The sequence below is a fragment of the Acomys russatus genome, chromosome 6 (genome assembly GCF_903995435.1).
Source record: "Acomys russatus chromosome 6, mAcoRus1.1, whole genome shotgun sequence".
Lineage (NCBI taxonomy): Eukaryota > Metazoa > Chordata > Mammalia > Rodentia > Muridae > Acomys > Acomys russatus.
This window is the reverse complement of record NC_067142.1, coordinates 13,738,961-13,759,447: the sequence shown is the minus strand read 5'-3', so window position 1 is coordinate 13,759,447 and position 20,487 is coordinate 13,738,961.

Sequence of the window (20,487 nt, the reverse complement as noted above, 5' to 3'; positions counted from 1 at the left end):
TCATGAGTTCTCATCAAATTTGTTGGGAGAAATGGAGTTTTTAGTGCTATTTCCAATTTTAAAAATAAATTTTCTCTAGTAATAACTCCTTATCTTCTATATAACCACAAAATCTCATATTTTATTCAATTGTTTTCATTCATGTCTTTATGTCATCCATGCCTTTGTACATAATTCCTTATACCATAGGGGAGGGGAATAATGGGAAAATGGGGGGGGGAGGAATGGGAGGATACAAGGGATGGGATAAACATTGAGATGTAACAAGAATGAATTAATAAAAAATAAAAAAATAAATAAAAATTCATTTTATTATTTCATTAAAAAAATAAAATAATTAAAAAAAAAAGAAGTCTCAAATTGTGCTCCATGACCCCTTTAAGGGTGAAATATCAAATATCTTTCATGTCAGATATTTACATCACAATCTATAATAGAAGCAAAATTACAGTCATGAAGTAGCAATGAAAATAATTTTATGGTTGTGGGGGAGATCACCAGAACCTAAGGAACTATAGTAAAATGTTATAACATTAGTAAGGTTGAGAACTACTGCTGTATGCAATATCAACAAACTCACTGCTTTCTAAAGATAGACTTCATAAATGCATTTCTCTGAAATTAGGTTAATGAACATTTGTTTAACACATCCCCAAAAGAAAAAAAAAACACATACCATAGTTAGTTCATTTCAACCCCTGCAAGAGCCCTTTATATTGTTCTTAATGCTCCAACCTGTGCCTTTTTATTGCCCTTCATTGGTAAATGAGGATGTGTGAAGCATGGTTATTTATATAGACTTATACAGAGTATTATTAAATTAAGTCTCTTCATGAGTTCATGAAATATGATTGTGGGCAGAGGACAATTTGGCTGGAAGATATTATTAAAATTAGGCATGATTTGGGAGTTAGAAGCAGTGAGAAGGACAGAAAGTGAAAAGACTTGATTTAGTGATAAATGATGATGAAGCTAAGGAATTGCAACTTCACTGTTAGAGAAAAAGAAAATTCAGTGTAGCCAATATTGCTAACTCAAACAGAAAATTTCAGACCGCACAAAATTAGTAACCATAAAATTAGTTCTGTCCAACAAAATTATTCAGTTCTATGGAGATTGTACTAATGATTCCATACTTCTACTCCCTGGATATGAGGCTGGAAAAAATTTGAAATAATTTTCTAAATAATTCTCTGACTGCTGAATTATTTTTCTAATAAGTTCAATAATTGCTGCACATACTTTATAATTTTACCTTCACTTAAATCAGTTCTGCTCTAAATACGACATGGGGGTAATATTACTGAACATTAGACAGCAATGTGCTGTGATTTATTGCAAATGGAGTTTAATATCCTTAAAACTATAATAAAATTCTTTTATTTTATCTTTATAGTCTTATTGAAGCAGGCAAGAAAATGCTAATAGAATTGACTGTTAAAGCTACCAAAATTAAAAAATACATTACCTATATTAACTCTTCTGTTTTCTATATTTCATAACTTCAGTTATAAGAAAGAAAATTGATTTTTATATAATTTCCTTTAGTCAAACATTTGGTAGAATAAAAACTTCAAATGTAACATGTTATTTCCAATAACATTATACGTTTGTTTCTTAGTTTCCTAAAGAATAACACAGTTTTAGAATGTAATACTTAAGAAAAAATAAAAGTTGGACTATGGAAAGTGTTCAGTTCACAGTACCTTTGTCAGGTAAAGTGAGAACCTGAGTTCGTATCTTCAGAACTTACATAATAACAAAGTAAGTTAGCATGACATAAGCTTACCATAAAAACACAAGCAACCATAAACACACACATACCCCATATATGTATACATATAATAGAAGCTTCCTTTTGTAATACATGGGAATTAACACAGACAGTCACAGATGAACAATGTTTGAAATGTGAGGCTTTGTGACTTTGGAGCATTCTGTTCTAATATATACATATATATATATATGTGTGTGTGTGTGTGTGTGTCTGTGTGTGTATTATATATATGTATATATAATGTGTGTATTCACATACATATATATTCATAAGTACACATATATAATAAGGAAAAAGGCTATAATATTGAAATTATGGGGAACATAGGAGGAGTTTGATGGAAGTAACTATCAGTTTCTGGAAGAAGAAAAAGAAGAAACATATAAATTTGTTTTAAAAATTAATGCTATATCATGCCTTAAGAATGCTAGTCCTAAAGATGCATGGCAGTTATCACACTTTTTTATGTGAATTCCAAATGCTAAAGACATACTTATAAAGCAAATGCTTTTATATATTGAATTATATCTTTGGGGTAGAAAGGACTGCTTCTAAAAACACTATATACCTTCTCTCTAAGAAATTCAATTCATCATTTTGTAGTCAATATTTCTTAATTATTTTTTCATCTTTTAGAAACAGGGTTTCTCCATGTAGCCTTGACTGTCCTTTGCTTTCATTGTAGACCAGGCTGGCCTTGAACTCATAGTGATCCTCTTGCCTCTGCCTCCCTAGTGCTGGGATTGCAGAGTGTGAAAAAGGTAAAGATCTTTGAGTTTCAAAAGAGAATACTGTGAGTGTTTGTGTGTGTGTGTGTGTGTGTGTGTGTGTGTGTAAACCTTGTATTTATTTTTTAATATCTACGTAAATCTTGTATTTATTTTTTAATATCTACGTCTCTAGGTGACAATAAGTTAAGAATGTTTTATCTACTCTGATGCTGTAAGAGGGTGTGGCACTCTAGAGTATGACTTCATCATGGGAGGTGTTGTAGCAAATAGATCTTATTTCCACCATAACACCTCATTTAATGCACAGTGATTTGTGCTTATGTAGACGCTCAGGGAGAATACACTCAAGGTGGTTTTAATCTTTATTTGGAGAGCTCTCTAGATTTTAATTTCTCACATCTCCTCATAGTCTTCCTTTCCCGGGTTTGTTTCTTAGCTCTTCCATGCCTTTTTGAAGTCACAGCTAATATTAAGAGTTAATTCTGTCTTGCTTTTCTAGATTAACCTTTCTTACCCACATTCCTACACCTTGTATCACTCAGTGACCTGTTGACGTACTTTTTTACCTTTAAAGACTGACCCATAATTAGCATCATTTTAACTCTCCAGAAACTTGGAGATTGGTTCCACAGAGGGAACAACTATTTCTAAACTATTCTATGGTGTTTCTAAGCCTGTCTCGAAATAGCACAGCAGCCTGACCGGGGATCAGGGATAAAGGGATGCAACAGTGCCTTACTAAAAAGTATGTATACTTTATAATTCCCTCTCCTAGATCACTTTAATTTTCCATCTCCTTAAATCTAGGATGCACCATAATGTTGTGTAGATTTGCTTCGGGTCATAATTTATTTATTTTTTCTATTTAAGAAAATCAGCAGTTTGACCATTTTTTCAATATATGTACTCAATCATATGACTTTTTCTCATAGCAAATGGATATATAATGCTAAGTTGATCATAATTAAGGCAAAGATTACTGAGGAAAAACATGATATGTGTGTTAGAGAATAATGTTTCAAAATATTTTCTGTACTCAAAGCCTCAGGAAGATAAAGTTCTTGTCCTCAAGATTTAGTGATATAGAAGTAAATTGATGAGTTGTTTCCAATTCGAAAGTACAAGAAGTAAAAATAGTTAATACTTAAAGATCCCAGCACTTCCACTCACAGTCAAGTGAGGAGTTTATAATCATTGGGTTTCACATTATATTCAGTATTTCTTGAGGAAGGAGATCAATATTTACAGAAGTCAAGTGACCACAAGATAGTTGAGCTAATTAGTAATAAAGAATAAAGTTTCACACATGCATTTAGTTTTTCCACATTCCATATAAAGATGTAAACAGTACATTTCATAATGAAGCCAAAATGAATACTTCACTAGTATTTTCTCCCTGTCAAAGAGGATTTACTCGGGGACTTCCAGTTAGATGTTAGGCTAGAAACTATCAGTATGTAAGCTCATTATAGAAATAGTAAGAATAAGGAATAACAAACTTTATCCCAAAAGGAAAGAAACAGCTGTTAAAGCACATGAAGGACAACAGGCAAAAAGGAAACCCCCAAACATCCCAAGCTATTTCCAAAGCTGGTGGTTGCTCCCCACAAATGGTAGGAAGTCTCTATTGCTGAAAATAACAGTTATACCTCTCATTGAACATAAGAAGTTAAACTGGGGCCTAACATTCATGGTTCTAGAAATTACTCTGCACACTACTAGAGAAACAACGTAATTATAAACCCAGCTATAAACCATAAAATTTACCTGAAATACCTGATTATAAGTTATGATGGTTCAATAGTTGCATAGATGTTCTCAGAATAATCCAATACTCACTGAATAGATTTATGAATCATTCCATAGATGAAACCCATACTTCAATCAATTGGCCTAAATTCTGAAATAGGATATGCCCTGTGGTTACTGAAAAACTAAACACTGTTGTTTGTCTATAGTAAAACAGTATCTCTAAATGTCATTCTAAATGTTTTGTCCAGCCATCATCAGAGAAGGTTCCTTTTGCTAAGATCAGAAGTAACTCAGAGATCCAATCCTGGACATGTGCAGAGACTGTGAGATTTTTAAATAATCTTTCCTAAAAGGATTTTTTTTTATCAAACTTTCACCTTAGGGTTCAAAGAGCTATAAGAAGAGGAGGCAGAAATCTGGTAAATGTTATAGTAGATGGATAATTCTAGGGAAATAATGCACAGGACTCTACCAGAAATCACAAGGCTAGCATAGACAGGATCCTAGCCCTAAGAAAGAAAAAATGAATATGAGGGCCCATCTTTATATCTGCAATTTGTATCATCTGGCCAGGACAAATAATTTTGACAAAAGAGGTGTCACTGAGAGTATTAATGACTTTAGGATAGGCCCCCATGCCTGGGAGTAGATGGAAAAGCAAAAATGAAATCAATAGTCTTTTTCAAGACTCTTTGTTTCAAATTGCTTAGTATGTTTAACATTTTTTTTATTTTTCTTTTTGTCTTTTACTTCTATAATTTGCTGTTACATTTTGTGGGTGTTGCTGTTGTTGTTGATGATGATAATGTGTGTGTGTGTGTGTGTGTGTGTGTGTGTGTGTGTGTGTGTGTAAGAGAGAGAGAGAAGAGTTTCTTAGTTTATTTTTTTGTTATTTGGTTTGTTTTGATTTTTTATTTGTTCATCTTATTTGCTTGAGAGAGACAGAGAGAGAGAGAGAGACAGAGAGAGAGAGAGAAAGAGAGAGAGAGAGAGAGAGAGAGAGAGAGAGAGAGAGAGAGAGAGAGAGAATGGAAATGAATGGGTAGGCAGTAGGGGAGGATCTAAGATAAGTTGGGGAAGGATAAATGTGATCAGAACCTATTTTATGGAAAAACATTTTCAATAAAAAAGAATATATGCAGGTATGAAGGTAGTGTAAGGAGCAGAACAAGGATGAGGATGCAGAGAAAGGAGCTGAACACAACCTTTTCCCTGCTAACAAAACCCCTATTGAAGGAGACTAAGAGATAGTTCATTCTGGGATGAAGTTTGAATAATTATATCCTGAAAAACACAGAGCTATGTCACTACAATTCCATGCTCATAAGTAGAAGTAGGCTTTCAGAGTTTTATAACAGAAACAAAAGAGTTATAATGAAGACAAATTCAAAACACCCTGGTACTGGTAGGTACCTCAGAGAGACTGTTACAGCAAGGTAAGGGAAGCTCTGTTGATTTCTAATAACATCCTTTGCTTTGAGATTATTGGACAGAACCTAGTGTTCTGCTACATTAACAGATTCTAAAAAGTTTTCATCTATTCGTCACAGAATGTCAATTCTCACACAAAGGTGAGCAAGGTTATTCAGGGAGATAAACTTACACCTAGATAAGGTAAATAACCAATGGTGATATCACATTCCAGTCTTTCCAACAATGTTGTGGTTTAATTAGTCAGTAGGTTTTAATTATATAATTTCCCCACAACATGAATCCAGGAATGTTCATTCACACTTATCTTTGCTATGAGTGAAGAATAGTAAGGTGATAGAGGGGTTGTCTTTCTCCTTAATGCAGGACAATGGGGATGACTCTTCAATAACACACTGATCATTAGTAAAATCCAATAAATATACATATACACATATCACATATACACACTCACACACACATACACACACACAGACACACAAAAACATCCACAAACACAAACACAGGGTACAGTGGGTGCTTGTGAGACAGAGCCAGAGAGAGCCAGTGTGGGGCACAGAGTATCTATCTAGCCCAACAACTCAGAAATTCAAGAAATGTGAAAAACAAAGTCAACATATGTCCTCAGCTGCGTGATTGTATTTATGGATTAGACTTGTCAACTGAAATAATCAATCTTTTCTCATATTTAAGTTGGAATTGTGAGGTTTATGCTGTAGCACCTGCACTATGGATGCAGCAACTAGTAGACACTGGAACATATATATATATATATATATATATATATATATATATATATATATATATATATATATATATATATATATATATAATAGGAGCAAAAGATAAAGATGAGTTTACATTTGAAACTTTTAGGCCCACGGTCTTGGGAGTTTGGCGAGGGAAGTCCCAAAAAAGGGAATGGGTGGGGGGGAATCCTACCCACTGAAATAATACTTATCTCAAGTGTGACCTATAGACCCCAGTGGATTTCCTGAAGCTTAGGAAAATCTTTTAAAGTTTGACAACTTAAAATCTGATTAATGTTGAAACTCTGAACACTCTAAATACAACATATTATAGTCATGGAAGAGATTTTATGTATCTTAAATCACTTTTTTAGTATCAACCTAAAAATACCTTCTCACCTTCAAATATTTCTTAGATCCTCAGACTTTATATAAACTTTACACTTTTCTGAAAAGGTAGCTGAAGCCATAGTTTTTGTTGTTAAAACTGATCTTCCAACCCATCAGAGACCTGAGAATTATTAACTACTGCAGGGAGCATAGTCCATGCAGCCTAAATACTGATTAATATGACAGAGGTTTCAGCATTATCCAGACAGCCTTCCCATAGGCTCCTGTGGAGTCATTACCTTCATTCTGGCACAGATCTTAAGGCAGCATTACAGAATCAGTCCTGGTCCAGAAAATCTGAGAGGTCTTTCTGTGGAAGAGGACTTTGGGAGAATAACTAATCTCATTTTGTACAGGCAAAACAGGGCATTCTAGTCTCCAATTTTCCACAGTTGGGGCAGGAATATTGCAGTGGACCCATAGGGGCATATTTGCCCACTATCACAGTGTGTCCACGAGTAGATATATCTGTTTATATCAGAGTCTTCTTGGAGGCAAGCCTTGGGGTGCTGCTAGAAGCTGAGGTCTCTGTAATGTTAAGCTTTTTTATTAAGCATTTAAATGTATGTATTCTTCAGATTCTCTGACAGGTTTAAGGACCATCATGTATAAAAAAAAATATAGCTGATCTAAACAAAAGGTAGCTCCCAGTGACAGAGTTGGGCAGTCTTTAGGGATGTAGAAATGTAGGCTTCTCTTGCAGAGGTGGTGTGGGAGGGAGGGAATAAAATTTACAGGACCATGAGAAGTGAGGCAGATGGGTGAGAGTTCACAATTTTAAAAACCTGGAAAAATGCAGTTTGAAAAAAAATAAGCAGACACTCAGTAGCAATCCTATCTCCCAGATTTGCTAAATCACAAGACTATAAAAGTAGTTTCCCAATTTGGTATCCTGTAATTGCTTAAGTTTGATGAGGTAAATCCACGAACAGATACTTGTGAAACATGAGATTACCTTGAAACAAAGGCTTGGCTTTGTATCCGAGGACTAGCTCTCAAGTGGCCATGTCTTCACAGATCTGGACACATGAAATAGGAACCAGGTACTTTGTGGCATCATTTGGGGTACAGGATAGCTTACTGAGGGCAAAGTTGCCTCAGGCAGAGAGGGAATTGAGGAAGAAAAGCCATGCCCATGTGACTCTGAGTCCTCAGGATGGGTACTCAACTTTTCCTGAGTTTAAAGACAATAGAATAAGAGCAGGAAGAGAATGATGAGGTATAGGGAATGGCCCCACAAGTCAGGCCTGCTGAGCTGAATGGAGATCAATTTCCATCACAGTTATGGCACCACATGATTGATTAAATAAAGAGAACAAGTAATTGGCGATGAGGCTATAATAAATGCAGGTTTATTAGTACTTGTGGCACAGGAGGGGGAAGGGAAGGGGGAGCACATGCTTGAGTGGGAAACGAGTTAGGGTAAGGAGTAGGGGAAGACAGACAGAGAGAGAGAGAGAGAGAGAGAGAGAGAGAGAGAGAGAGAGAGACAGAGAGAGAGAGAGAGAGAGAGACAGAGAGAGAGAGACAGAGACAGAGACAGAGACAGAGACAGAGACAGAGACAGAGACAGAGACTGGAACAAAAATGTCTGGTTTATATAGTGAATCTCTGGGAGAGGTTGCCAGGAGCCACCCTGTTAAGGGAGCTCACTAAGCATGTGTGCTGTCCAGGAGGTGATCTGGTATTTGCAAGGTCTTGTACCAAAATGCACCCCCAAACTGCTTCCAGGCTTTGACATGCTGACAGGGGCCATTGATTTGGGGAAGTTCAGTAGGCATGAGAGAACTCTAGGTGATACAATATTTGCAAGGTCTGTACCATGATGTACCCCAGAATTGCTTCCAACCCCTGACTACCTTGTCAATTGTGCACTGCTGCATATCTCTAAAATCTGGCATTATAACCAGGCACGATGGCACATGCCTTTAATCCAGCACCTAGTGAGGCTAGAGGCAGGTGGATCATTGTGAGTCTAAGGCCAGCTTAGTCAACAAAGCGAGTCCAGGACATCCAGGACTACATTCATGGCCAGCCCAGTCTACAAAGCGAGTCCAGGACAGCCAAGATTACACAGAGAAACCCTGTCTCAAAAAACCAAAAGTAAATATATCTGGCATTGGTGTGAACTGTTATTTTCTGACTACTGACCAGGTCTGATTGAGCAAACTTCCTACAGAACCTTCTTGAAGACGTACTGTTATTCAAATGAATTAACCCTTGACTATGGAATTCTTTATTTGATTCAAATAGTTTTAAAAGCCAAAGTTAGTTTATGGCTGCAAAAATTCCTTGTGGACCTCCAGATGCCTCACTAAGGATAGCATAGTAGCAGATTTATGGCTTCAGATTAGCCTCCACTGCAGATGGCATCCCAAATCTTGGTATTTTCACCATAAATATAGGCAGGCTTGTTTAAACTTCTCATGACCTAAGTGGAATGAAGCTACCTAGATATGTCTGAATTTACTCTGTTTCTTAGAATGAAAGACAGATAAAATTATTGTCCTGAGCTCATTATGAACTAAGAGATAGCTGGAGAATGTATAGTTAGGTCCATCCTAATTGATAAGTTGTATACTTCTGTAGGTTTCAGAGCCTATTAACCTTAGTTCCTGTCAACCTTCGTCATTCTGAACTGACAATGAACTTATGTAATAGATACATAGATAAGAAATGTTTAGATTTAAAACATGTTACCTGTTATATTTTAGAATTAATCTGTTTTCTGATTAATTGTACTCTTTGACTATAAGGTAATTCCCTTTTCTCAGAAGTATAAGTACCATCTTCTACAATAAACCTCTTCTCTTGAACTTTTCAACTGAATGTATACGCTGAAATTGGGAAACCTGACTTCAGTTGAAGTCAAGATGCCTAATTTCAACACCTTTTTTCTTGAATGTATGTGTATGAGTGGTTTATTTTCTATCTCTCTTATTTCTTACTTCCCTGCTGATTCGCAAATAAGTTAGTAGACTCAAGGTTTTTACACAGCCTAAGTTTATATCAACTTACTGAAGATCTCTCCAAAGAGGCCTATCTACAGAACAAAGAGCCTTCTTTTATGGCCCTTTTGCAGTTTATAGCCAGAAGACACTTTTACAGCCTCAGCCATAGGAAACTTGTGGTAAGTTTAAGTTCTCCTCACTGTCACAGTACAACCAGTCCCTAGAGAAAAGACCTTTGGCTCTTTTTCCCTTTCCTTCCTTTCTCGTTCTATCTAGTTCAGTTGCCTGAGGTATCAGCTCTCACCATCCAAGAGGTAAAGCGAACTGGAAGGTCATTCGCATCCAGCACCAGACCCCCGGACCTCCTCACAGCAGCAGCCGGGCATTAACAAGTGGTAAAGACCAGCCCCTAGCTAGAAGGCAGGCCATGCCAGTCATGCTCTGAAGCATGACCTAACAGAAATAGCATTTATTTACAGTCTAGGACACTTAGCCCTGGAGAACAGTTCAGTGTGCTCTTATTTGCTAACGCTATTGTTCATGTTATTTAACAGTACGTTCAGTTCTAATAATACATGAATTCAAACAAGTGTCATATAAAGAAGTGTTAGTTTTCATGACAGTGTCTTTACTGAGCAAGCAATCAATATTAAAAATTTCCTGTTTTTGTTTGTTTCATTGTTGTTATTTTTTTTTTTATTTTTTTAAGAAATGAAGACACTGGGGAAATAACACAGGTGTTAATGATGCATGTTGCTCTTATATTGAGTCCTGTTTGGGTGGCTCACATATGCCTATAATTCCAGTTCTGAGATATATGATACTTCTTCTGAACTCTGCAGGCAATGGAGTCATGTACAAATACAAATTTTACCCACATACCTATGTGAATAATTAACTATTAAATAATTAAGTCTTTAAAATGTATACAGTATTAAACTTGAGGCCATTTCCTGGTTGGTAGTGCGCAGAGATTGGGTGAAAAGTCATTACCTTTTGATTAAAATCTAAGTCTGTGAAAAAGCAAGACTGAGCAGCTTAAGGGTAGAGGTCTAAATTTAGGAGCATTTCTTTGCCTTCATAATGAGTTTTTTTTCCAGGTTCAAATGAATCTGAGGAATTTAACAGCTTAAGAAAGGCAATAGAATTACAAGACGTTTAATCAACCTTCCTATTCAGGAGCGTATTTTTATATACTTTTTAATAACACACTAAACTTGCTTGCTATTCGAGAAGGCTTCACCATATAAGCTTTTTGGAATGCATAATCCAACTCCAACTCCAATCTAGTACTTTTTGCATGCAATGCAATACTTCAGGAGTCAGCAGTACTATGTATTCTAAGCATAGGTCACATGCAACATGACCTCCTAAATGACAAAAAAAAATACAAATGATTGCCCAGATTATGAAATTGCTAAGTGTAGTGATATAGGAAGAGATTCAATAGGAAGGTAGAAACTGATTCAGAAAGAGAAAAAGGAAAGTGAAAGCTCTCACATTAAAAGAATTCAGACATTGTTTGAAGCAAAGGAAAAGAGACTATGGCCTAAGATTATATATTTATATTACCCCAAGTTCCATAATCCATTGTGGGAAGTTTAATAAAGAAAATAAGATATCAAGGCATTTCAAGGTCATTTGAAATCTTAGTGGAAACACGGTTCCCCTGTGGGGTTCTAAGTCTTAGTACTGTAATAATTTAGAAATAGACACAAGAAGCAGCCCAAGACAATTTTATTGAGTGTAAAAGAAATAGTTACAGCTGGAGGAACTGGAGGAAAACTTCTGCTTCCTACGTTGTTATGGGCAGCCTACCAGAAAAGACCAGTCTAAAATTTTATAGTCCACTGAAACTCTTTATAGCAGTTGGCTGGGACTATAATCAGGTATCCCTAATATGAATGTAAAGGCCTTGCCCCTTTGCTGGCAGCAACAGCAATTAGACATCATGGCTGCCTGGTAAGATTTTCTAATCGGCCTGCCACTAGTTGTATATACCACATGATTAACTGCCACCTTTGTTAGGGCAACCACAGGACAAGATGCCCCATCATTAATGGCAGCCATGTGACTCGCCTCAATCTTTGTTTTCCAGATATTGTAAATACATTCACCAACCCTGTTCAAATCCTTACTAAATTCCAAATACAGCATCTAGTTTTTACAATGGTCACCTAATACTAACTTTTACATTTTATGATTATGTTTTCACCTTGTTCCAAAATGTTTTCATTTCTAACTGATATCTTTAATACTTTCTAGACAAATAAATAAATGTTCTTCCGATCACCAGCTACCCTGCATTCAACTAGAGGCTTGGTGGCTAATGGGTTTATATGCAGATTTTTGGTTTTGTTTTAATATATTTTATTAATTTTTTCATATTATATCTCAATTGTTTTCCTATCCCTTGTATCTCCTCCCCTAGGACTGAGAATGAGGGGACCTCCTCCAGCTATATATCCTCATAGGGTATCGAGTCTCTTCTTGGTAACCTGCTAGCCTTCCTATGAGTACCTGCAGTAAACTTCAAACCCTTAATAAGATCTAGCCAATGGACAGGGCATTCTCCACAGTTGAGTTGAGAGTGAAGACTGACTTTCACACAAATTCTGGTGCTTCATATATGCACATATTTTAATTATTCTATAATGCTCTGCAAACAACATTCACTTGTTTGCAATGTTAAAACTTAAATCATGACCTTGTAAATATTTTAGTCTTATTTTATAAATATGATGTTTTTAATGATAGAGTAATCTGTTCTACTTCCTTTTTATGGACTGGTTTTACAGACTGTGTTTATGTTTTTAAGGCTCCAACTTAACAGAGATAAACCCTAAATTCCTAGTCTTTACTTATTAAGTAAATAATAATTATCAAGTCCTTCAATATATTCAAAAATGTATTTTTAGCCATGCTATGAACTAATGAAATTAATTATATTTTCAAGATCAAACATAAAATGTGATATCATAACATTTCATTTTATGTCTACAAAGTATTATTTAGAGCAGATAACCAGATAAAAAGATTCCTTTACTCAAAAATGCCAAGCTTCATGCTTGTCAGAGATATGTTGAATATGGCATTTAGTATGTGTAAATTTATTATGATTAAACAGAGATTTCCTGAACTTGCCAGTAGTTCCCCAGAGGCTCAGAATATTTGGACACAATGGAAGGTGACTTCAACTCTGGATTGTGGTACCCTGACCACAGAGCAAAACTACCATAAAGTCAGTAAGAAGTAGTTAAGATGATTACTTTACCCTTATCTATTTACAAAAGTCTGAAATGGTGCTCCAGACCTGGGACCAGCATCTCCAGGTTCTCCCATTACTTGTTGGTCCCTATCAGTTGCAGGATGTGGTTAACATACATTGCCCTGTACTATGAAATTTCAGGGCAGAGCTATTCCTTCCCCTTCAATATATAATTTGGACATTTTGTTGCTATTGCTTTCTCTCTCTCTCTCTCTCTCTCTCTCTCTCTCTCTCTCTCTCTCTCTCTTTCACCTTACATACATTTATATATTTTAACTCACCTTATATGAAAAAACAATCCACTGTCCTCATTTTTTAATTATAGGAAAAATAAGGAATGTTAGGATTCTACTTTAGTCCATCAACCTGTGATGTCATTACCTGCCTACCCTGGGGGCATGGCCTTGCTCACTATATAAAAGGACAAATCTAAATCACCCCTCCCTCCATTACCTCTCTCTTCCTTCCTTGGTCTCCCTGTCCCTCTGTCTCTCTGTATCTTTCTGGGGTACCTCTCATCCTTTCCTTCTCTTCCTATTAAATGAGTAATTTAATAAACATCATGCAATATAATATATGTTGCCTGGCATCTTATTAACTTATATATTAATTTTATACTAAACTGTGAACTGGGGAGTAAAAAAGATGGAGCTTCTCTTCCTCAATTATTAGCAGAAGAAAGTAAAGAAGTTAACTCATATTAAAATCAATAATGAAAGCAGACAAGGAGGAGTCAGCTTCTACGAGTCTGTTTATGTATTCTAAAAGAAACATATAAAAATTCACAAGGATGTTATCACACACAGAGTTTAGCAGGATTAATATAGCCTGCCATACTTCACTTCCAGCCATCACTTCAATTCTAATCAGCCTCAGAGGATGTTATACAAAGGTGCCACTTCTTTGAGGACCTTAACTAAGAGCAACAACACATTGTACAAATAAAGCGAATTTGAGTTAGTTAGGGCAATTCATGTGAAAAAGGAGTGTTGAGTTTGGGTGTGGACATCAGTGTTTTAACCACATAGACATACAGAGAGAAGGGAGATGAGCTCTCTGAGGAGAGTTCAGGCCCAAGTGTTAGAGTTGGCCCCTTCCTTTTAAAACAAGTTTCTGGGGGAAGGGACAAGTTCAATGGCATGTAATTTATAGAAAAGACTGCTACCTGTCTCTGATTTCTTGGCATCACACAGAGGAAATATTTATTAGCCTGAGAACTCTGTGCATAACTAGCTGTGAGGATTTGGAGAAACTCAGCTGCAGATGGGTGTGGCTTGAGCAATGGTTCCTCTGTGATCTAACACCTAATGACTGCACTTGTTTTCTTCATTTTATCCCACTGGGAATATTAATCACAAAGGAAAAGCTCAAACTGCAGCAGCTAAGTTGATAATAACTTATATGACAAAAGGAAACACAGAGAAAGTGAAATCTAGAAAGTCAACCTTTTACTTTTCACTTCTAATTGGAAGCATTTGGCATTTATTTACTTTAAAATGTAATGACTTTCCCAGAAAAAGAACCACATTGAATGCCAAAAATGATTCTCTTCCTGCAGAAAAAGGAATCAAGAAATACTGGGTTTTGGTGTACTTGTTAGGTCCTGTTGCAGGGCATAGCTGGCATGCCATGTCCTCTTCCTAAGGGTGGGGCTTCCCCTCTCAGAGAGATTTACTATATAAACCAGGCATTTTGGATCCAGGATACCCATTTTCCCTTCCTCCATACCTTCTCTCTTTCCCTGCTTGCCCCACCCTCAGTGGACTCCCTCTTACCTTTCCGCTCCCATGTCACTTTCAATAAATCTGCTTTTATATTATAGTTTTGTAGCCAATTAGCTCATTCTGTTTATGTAATCAGTCAGTACTCATTTATTTATGAGGTTAAATTTACTCTCTCTGCTCATGGACATTTATGACATTTATATAAAATGCAAAATCCTTGTTCATTAGGCAAAAGTTTCTTTACTGAGGAAATCAGCATCTACTTTCTAGACTTTAAGTCACATTCTGAATATGATTGTTTTCAGTTCTGTTTAAAGTAGTTCGTGACTAGAGACTCCAGAATCTTTTCTTACTGGTTTATGTACCTTTAGTCCAACTACTGAGAGGAAAGCGTGGATGGAAACATTTTGGGAATCTGTTGTTCTAACAGCTGGAATGACTACCCTGCCTCACCTGTTTACTCCTAGTAAAGGTGTTTGCTCCTAGATAAAAATAACCATCTGCAGAACACTTAGGATGCCATCCACAGGCAATCTGGTTGCTTGTTTACATATCTTCCCTTAAAATTATAATAAATCTCTTTATACAACACCCTTCCAATGTCCATGCAATTCATTTTCCAAGAAACCACTGGACAGAAGTAGATTTCTCATTATTGGCTGACCCTATTGACTTGGATTATGCTTGCCTGACACAAGAATTTCTTTGACTCACAAGAAGTGTAACTTTTAAAATTCCACACCAATATCTCCCTTTGCCATTGTAGTTTTGTTTTATTCTAATATTTAGAGTTCAACACTTCATATCATCAGGCACATGTAACTCAATTCTCATTTTCTTTTTTAAATATTTTTTTATTTTATTAATTTATTCATATTACATTTCAATGGTTATCCCATCCCTTGTATCCTCCCATTCCTCCCTCCCTCCCATTTTCCCCTTACTCCCCACTCCTATGACTGTGACTGAGGGGGACTTCCTCCCCTGTATATGTTCGTAGGGTATCACGTCTCTTCTTGGTAGCCTGCTATCCTTCCTCTGAGTGCCACCAGGTCTCCCCATCCAGGGGACGTGGTCAAATACGGGGCACCACAGTTCATGTGAAAGTCAAACCCGACTCTCTACTCAGCTATGGAGAATGTCCTGTCCATTGTCTAGATCTGGGTAGGGGTTCGAAGTTTACTGCATGTAGTCCTAAGCTGGTGCCATAGTTTGAGCAGGAGCCCTGGGTCCAAATCTGCCTATCATAATGTTCTTCTTGTAGGTTTCTAGGACCCCTGGATCCTTCTACTTTGCCATTCTCCCATGTTTCTCTCATCTAGAGTCCCAATAGGATGTATTCCCCTCTGTCCCAGTTTTCTTATAAGTGAAGACTTTCATGGGACATGCCCCTTGGGCTAGTGTGCAGATGTAAGTTAATTCTCATTTTCTAAAGATATGTGGGAGTAAATATAAAGAAAACATTAAAAATATGTGTACAAAATAGCCATTATTGTGATTGTTAGAATTAAATGATTTCCCCTAAATAATGGGGAACAAGGCAATCTATATTCACATTTTCTTTCTTTCATAAAGTATTAAAACCTTTAAGGAATCACAATTGAGATGCTTCTTCATGCCTTATACTTGGCACTTTGATTTCTAGGGATGACGTTTCTATTTTTCCTTTCTAAGAGCTAGTACGGTCCTGGGAAAATAGAGGGTACAATCTAGAGCTGATAATGCAAGAAAGGGTACATCTCAATGCTCTCCAAGCTTGAACATTGTCTGACTGATAAACCAACGAAGTTTTGACTACAGCTATCCAGGGAAGAAAAATGAAATCCAAAGAGGAAGCAAGATCTAGCAGGCACACAGATACCTAGCAGTATGTACTAGGTGTTTCTGTTCTTGGCTGGTCTTACAGTAATGCTTTCTTCAAACTCAATACAGACTTGACATTCATTAGTATTACACACAAAGGAGGAATATTTGTTGTTCTTCTCTGGAGAAAAGGTTAATTTGGGGAAAACTATAAATTCTTCTTTTATGCATCTGAGTGTCATTGAAACATACAAGACATACATAGATTTGGGAGTTTTTCTGGAGAACAGCAAATTTGAACAGACTTAGACAATTATTTACCTGAGTAAACCTTAACTGAATCAGCATGCTTTAGGTTTTCTTGTTTGTAAGGAGCAAGAAGAGGTAAGAAACAAGTGCTCATCATTTCTTGACCACAACAGTGAGCTTTGTCTAGTTATCTTAGTGTGGGGAGTTACATATAATATGAAAAAAATTGATTCACTTCACAAAGAGGAAACCTAAAAGGACTAGTGCACATCCCTTAAACATGACTTCTTAACACTTTACATTCCTGTGATATGAGAAGAGTTTCTGTGGTCATGGCAAAAAGTTTTCTCTCTTCCTTGCTTCAAACAATGTTGAATAAAGTAGCTGATAACATTTGCCTCTCCCACTCACCTCATCATTGAACTCCGCTCCCAAACTCTCAGTTGCATCCAGAAAGATGATGCATCAGGTAAAGGTAAAAGGAAACTAACATGTGAATGCTTTCACCCTGTGATCTCCATGTGTGCCCTGTAATATGCACACAGGTTTATAAGAGCACAAAGAGACAGTAACTAATTCAAAGAATAAATATAGGACATTTGACTCTCATTTGGGACCAACAGTAAAAGCAAGAGAAGATGCTTTACTACAGTTCTTTTATGAGTCAGGGTCTGAAAGTTAAGACACACAGCCTTCCTTAGAAAACTTTAAAGTTTATTGAATGCCCTATCAATCACTGTCACTTCAGGACCACATAGCATGACATAGTAGTAAGGACAAACTCTATTGTGTGTGTGGGAAAAGAACTTTATAATAAATAGCATTTTGTTACTCTCATTCTTTTTGTACACGGTATTCAAACATTTTACAAACTAGGTACAGAAACCAAGCATGAGTTTGTACTAATAACGTATCCTCTTATGATCTGGCTGTCAGAGAAATCCGATGAAAATAATAAGTACAATACTACATTCACATCCAACCTCTGCAAAGAAAGGAAGGAGATGAAGATTAACTCAGGCACTTTTAGCCAAAGACTTAACTAAACCATCAGTGGTGATGTGACAGAGGCATAGCTCTGCAATGTCACCTTAAGCAGCATGAAATGTCCAGATCTGGACCATTAAAGACCTCAACTAATGTCAAACTCATGTCAATGAAGAAAAGAATGTCAGAATGAGCTGTATGACTAAAGAAAATCTAAGATTCTCTTATATATACTTTAATATAGGCTTAAGTACAAGGCTTAAATAAAGAGAGCTGCTCAGCAGGAATTGGGACACATACAAGAGAAAGGATGTGGGCTTCTGAAAGAAATGCGTCATGGAAAATGCCATACCCATTGTGAGTACAGACTCCTCAAAGGAAAAGCAATGACTTACCTTAGCATTAGCCACATATATTATTTTGATAGCTCTCAGAAAATGTCTTAAAAGATTAATACAAAACTCCTTTTCATTCTTTCCTGTCCTCCTAAAAGTGATGTAAGTAAGGTAACTCTACATTTGCCATATGTGCTTTTAATCTGATAAGATTTAACCTGGAGGCATGTGGGTAAATATATTAGTGTAAAGGGGGTATCTGATAAGAGTCGTAGAACACTGCAGCATTATGTCTGGGAAGAGAGAATAGCCTTACGCAGTTGTTATTGAGCTGGAATTCTTACTTATCTGCTTGCAAGAGGCTTCAACTGCACTGCATGATGAAGAGCACTTTTTTCTTATGTCTCCATATTTTTCCATGACCAATCTTCCTCAGCACTTACATGATATCATTTACATAAATCCCAGAAACACTGTAGTTGCTGAACTTTGAATTTGATGAACACTTCAAGGTGCACAGGGGATGGATGGTGGGTTTTGAAGAGACTCAGAAGCTTCACCTTCTACCCCATCCTGCACAATCATGGCCTGTGCATCAAAACTTTAAGGTTCTGCTCAGCCTCAGATAATAAACTGTTCTTTAAGTTTTAGGTACATGAGTTTCCATAGAAAATTGTTTTGAAATGGGAGAAAAATAACAGAAGCAAACTTCCAACTTCATCATCAGTCAACTCAGTAACATTCCCATAGTAAGCCTGGTATGGAGACAGACTTGTAGAATTTAACTATCTGAATTCTGAGGCAACTCTGGGAAGTTAGTCAGGAACTGAATTAAGTTGTGTGATTCCCAGTATGTTGCTAGATAATTGAGTAATGAATTGTGCAAAAAAGATTACCAAGTATACAATGGTGGAAATGTTGACTATTAGTGCAGTTCATAGACATATGATGAGAAAAAATTGTTATTAAAATGTAAATTAATTAAATAAAACTCTTAGATGTCTGAGTGGGAAAGCACTTCTCACAAAAGTGTAAGGATTTGATTCAGATATCTAAAGTAAAAATAAGACTGTGAAGGATACTACATATATGGAATTCCATGTTTACTACAGCAAGATGAGAGGCAGAAATAAGACACTTATCAGAAATCAGGAGCCAAATATTTTTGTATGTACAGCAAAAACCAGGAAGAGACTCTGTTTCAAACAAGGTAGACAACAACCACCAAGACCAGCATTTGTCCACTTACCATGGAGTTGATGCAATCACAATCACATAACATGAACTTGCACATACACAAATATATATAATCACACACACAAACTTTATATAATTAGTAATTTACAAATATTTTCATAAATCTGTACATTTTTATTTTATATATTGAGAAGATCAACATATAATTCCTATTTAATCTATGGACACATAATTCCAAAATTACATAATGAAATGCTATGACTTGCATTTATTTGAGCTCACTGGGTACTTCCTTCTATTGTTTAATATTCAATATCTCTTTTTAAAATTAATTAATTTATTTATTCACTTTACATCCTGATCATAGCCTCTTTTCTCCTCTCCTCCCAGTTGCACTCTCCCTAATTCTTACCCTATCTTCCTCCTTTTTTCCCTTAATCTTCACTCTGTGTTTATCTCTTTATATTTTCTAGGAAGTATAAGATTTAAATAAAAATTATTTTGTTTCGGTTGGTGTTCGCCTCTTTCCACCAGGAGTACTGTCTAGTTAGAGGATATCCTCTTCAGTTTCCATGACCCCATGCTACTAGGAGTCTTTCTGTGTTTGTCTTTCTGTTTGTTTATTTCTCTGTGAACTTTACTTTTTTTTACTCCATCTGATTCTTCTTTATTACCACTTTGTTTCCCTTTGGAATATTGGCACATTAGTCACTTTACTAGGAAATGTATCCTCAGTAGTGCTATGATGCAGAAAACAAACACTCATGTTTTCTAAACACTGTATTCTCTAGACATGATCTCCAGTAAAAACCCAAATGGAAATCATTAGAAAGTTCGATAAGAGGTTGCCCTCTGAACTGAAATTTGCTGTGATATGGCACTTGCATGCCTTTCTCTGTCTCTGTCTATATCTCTGTCTATATCTCTGTCTCTCTGTCTCTCTGTCTCTCTGTCTGTCTATCTGTCTCTCTCTCTCTCTCTCTCTCTCTCTACACACTCACACACACTCTTTCTCACACACACACACACACACACACCAAAATATACACATATCACTGTATATGTGCAAGCAAAGATAAAAATTGATGGCATTTTTATATTAATAAATAAGCAAGACAAATGAAATAATCAAGTGCTTAGTGA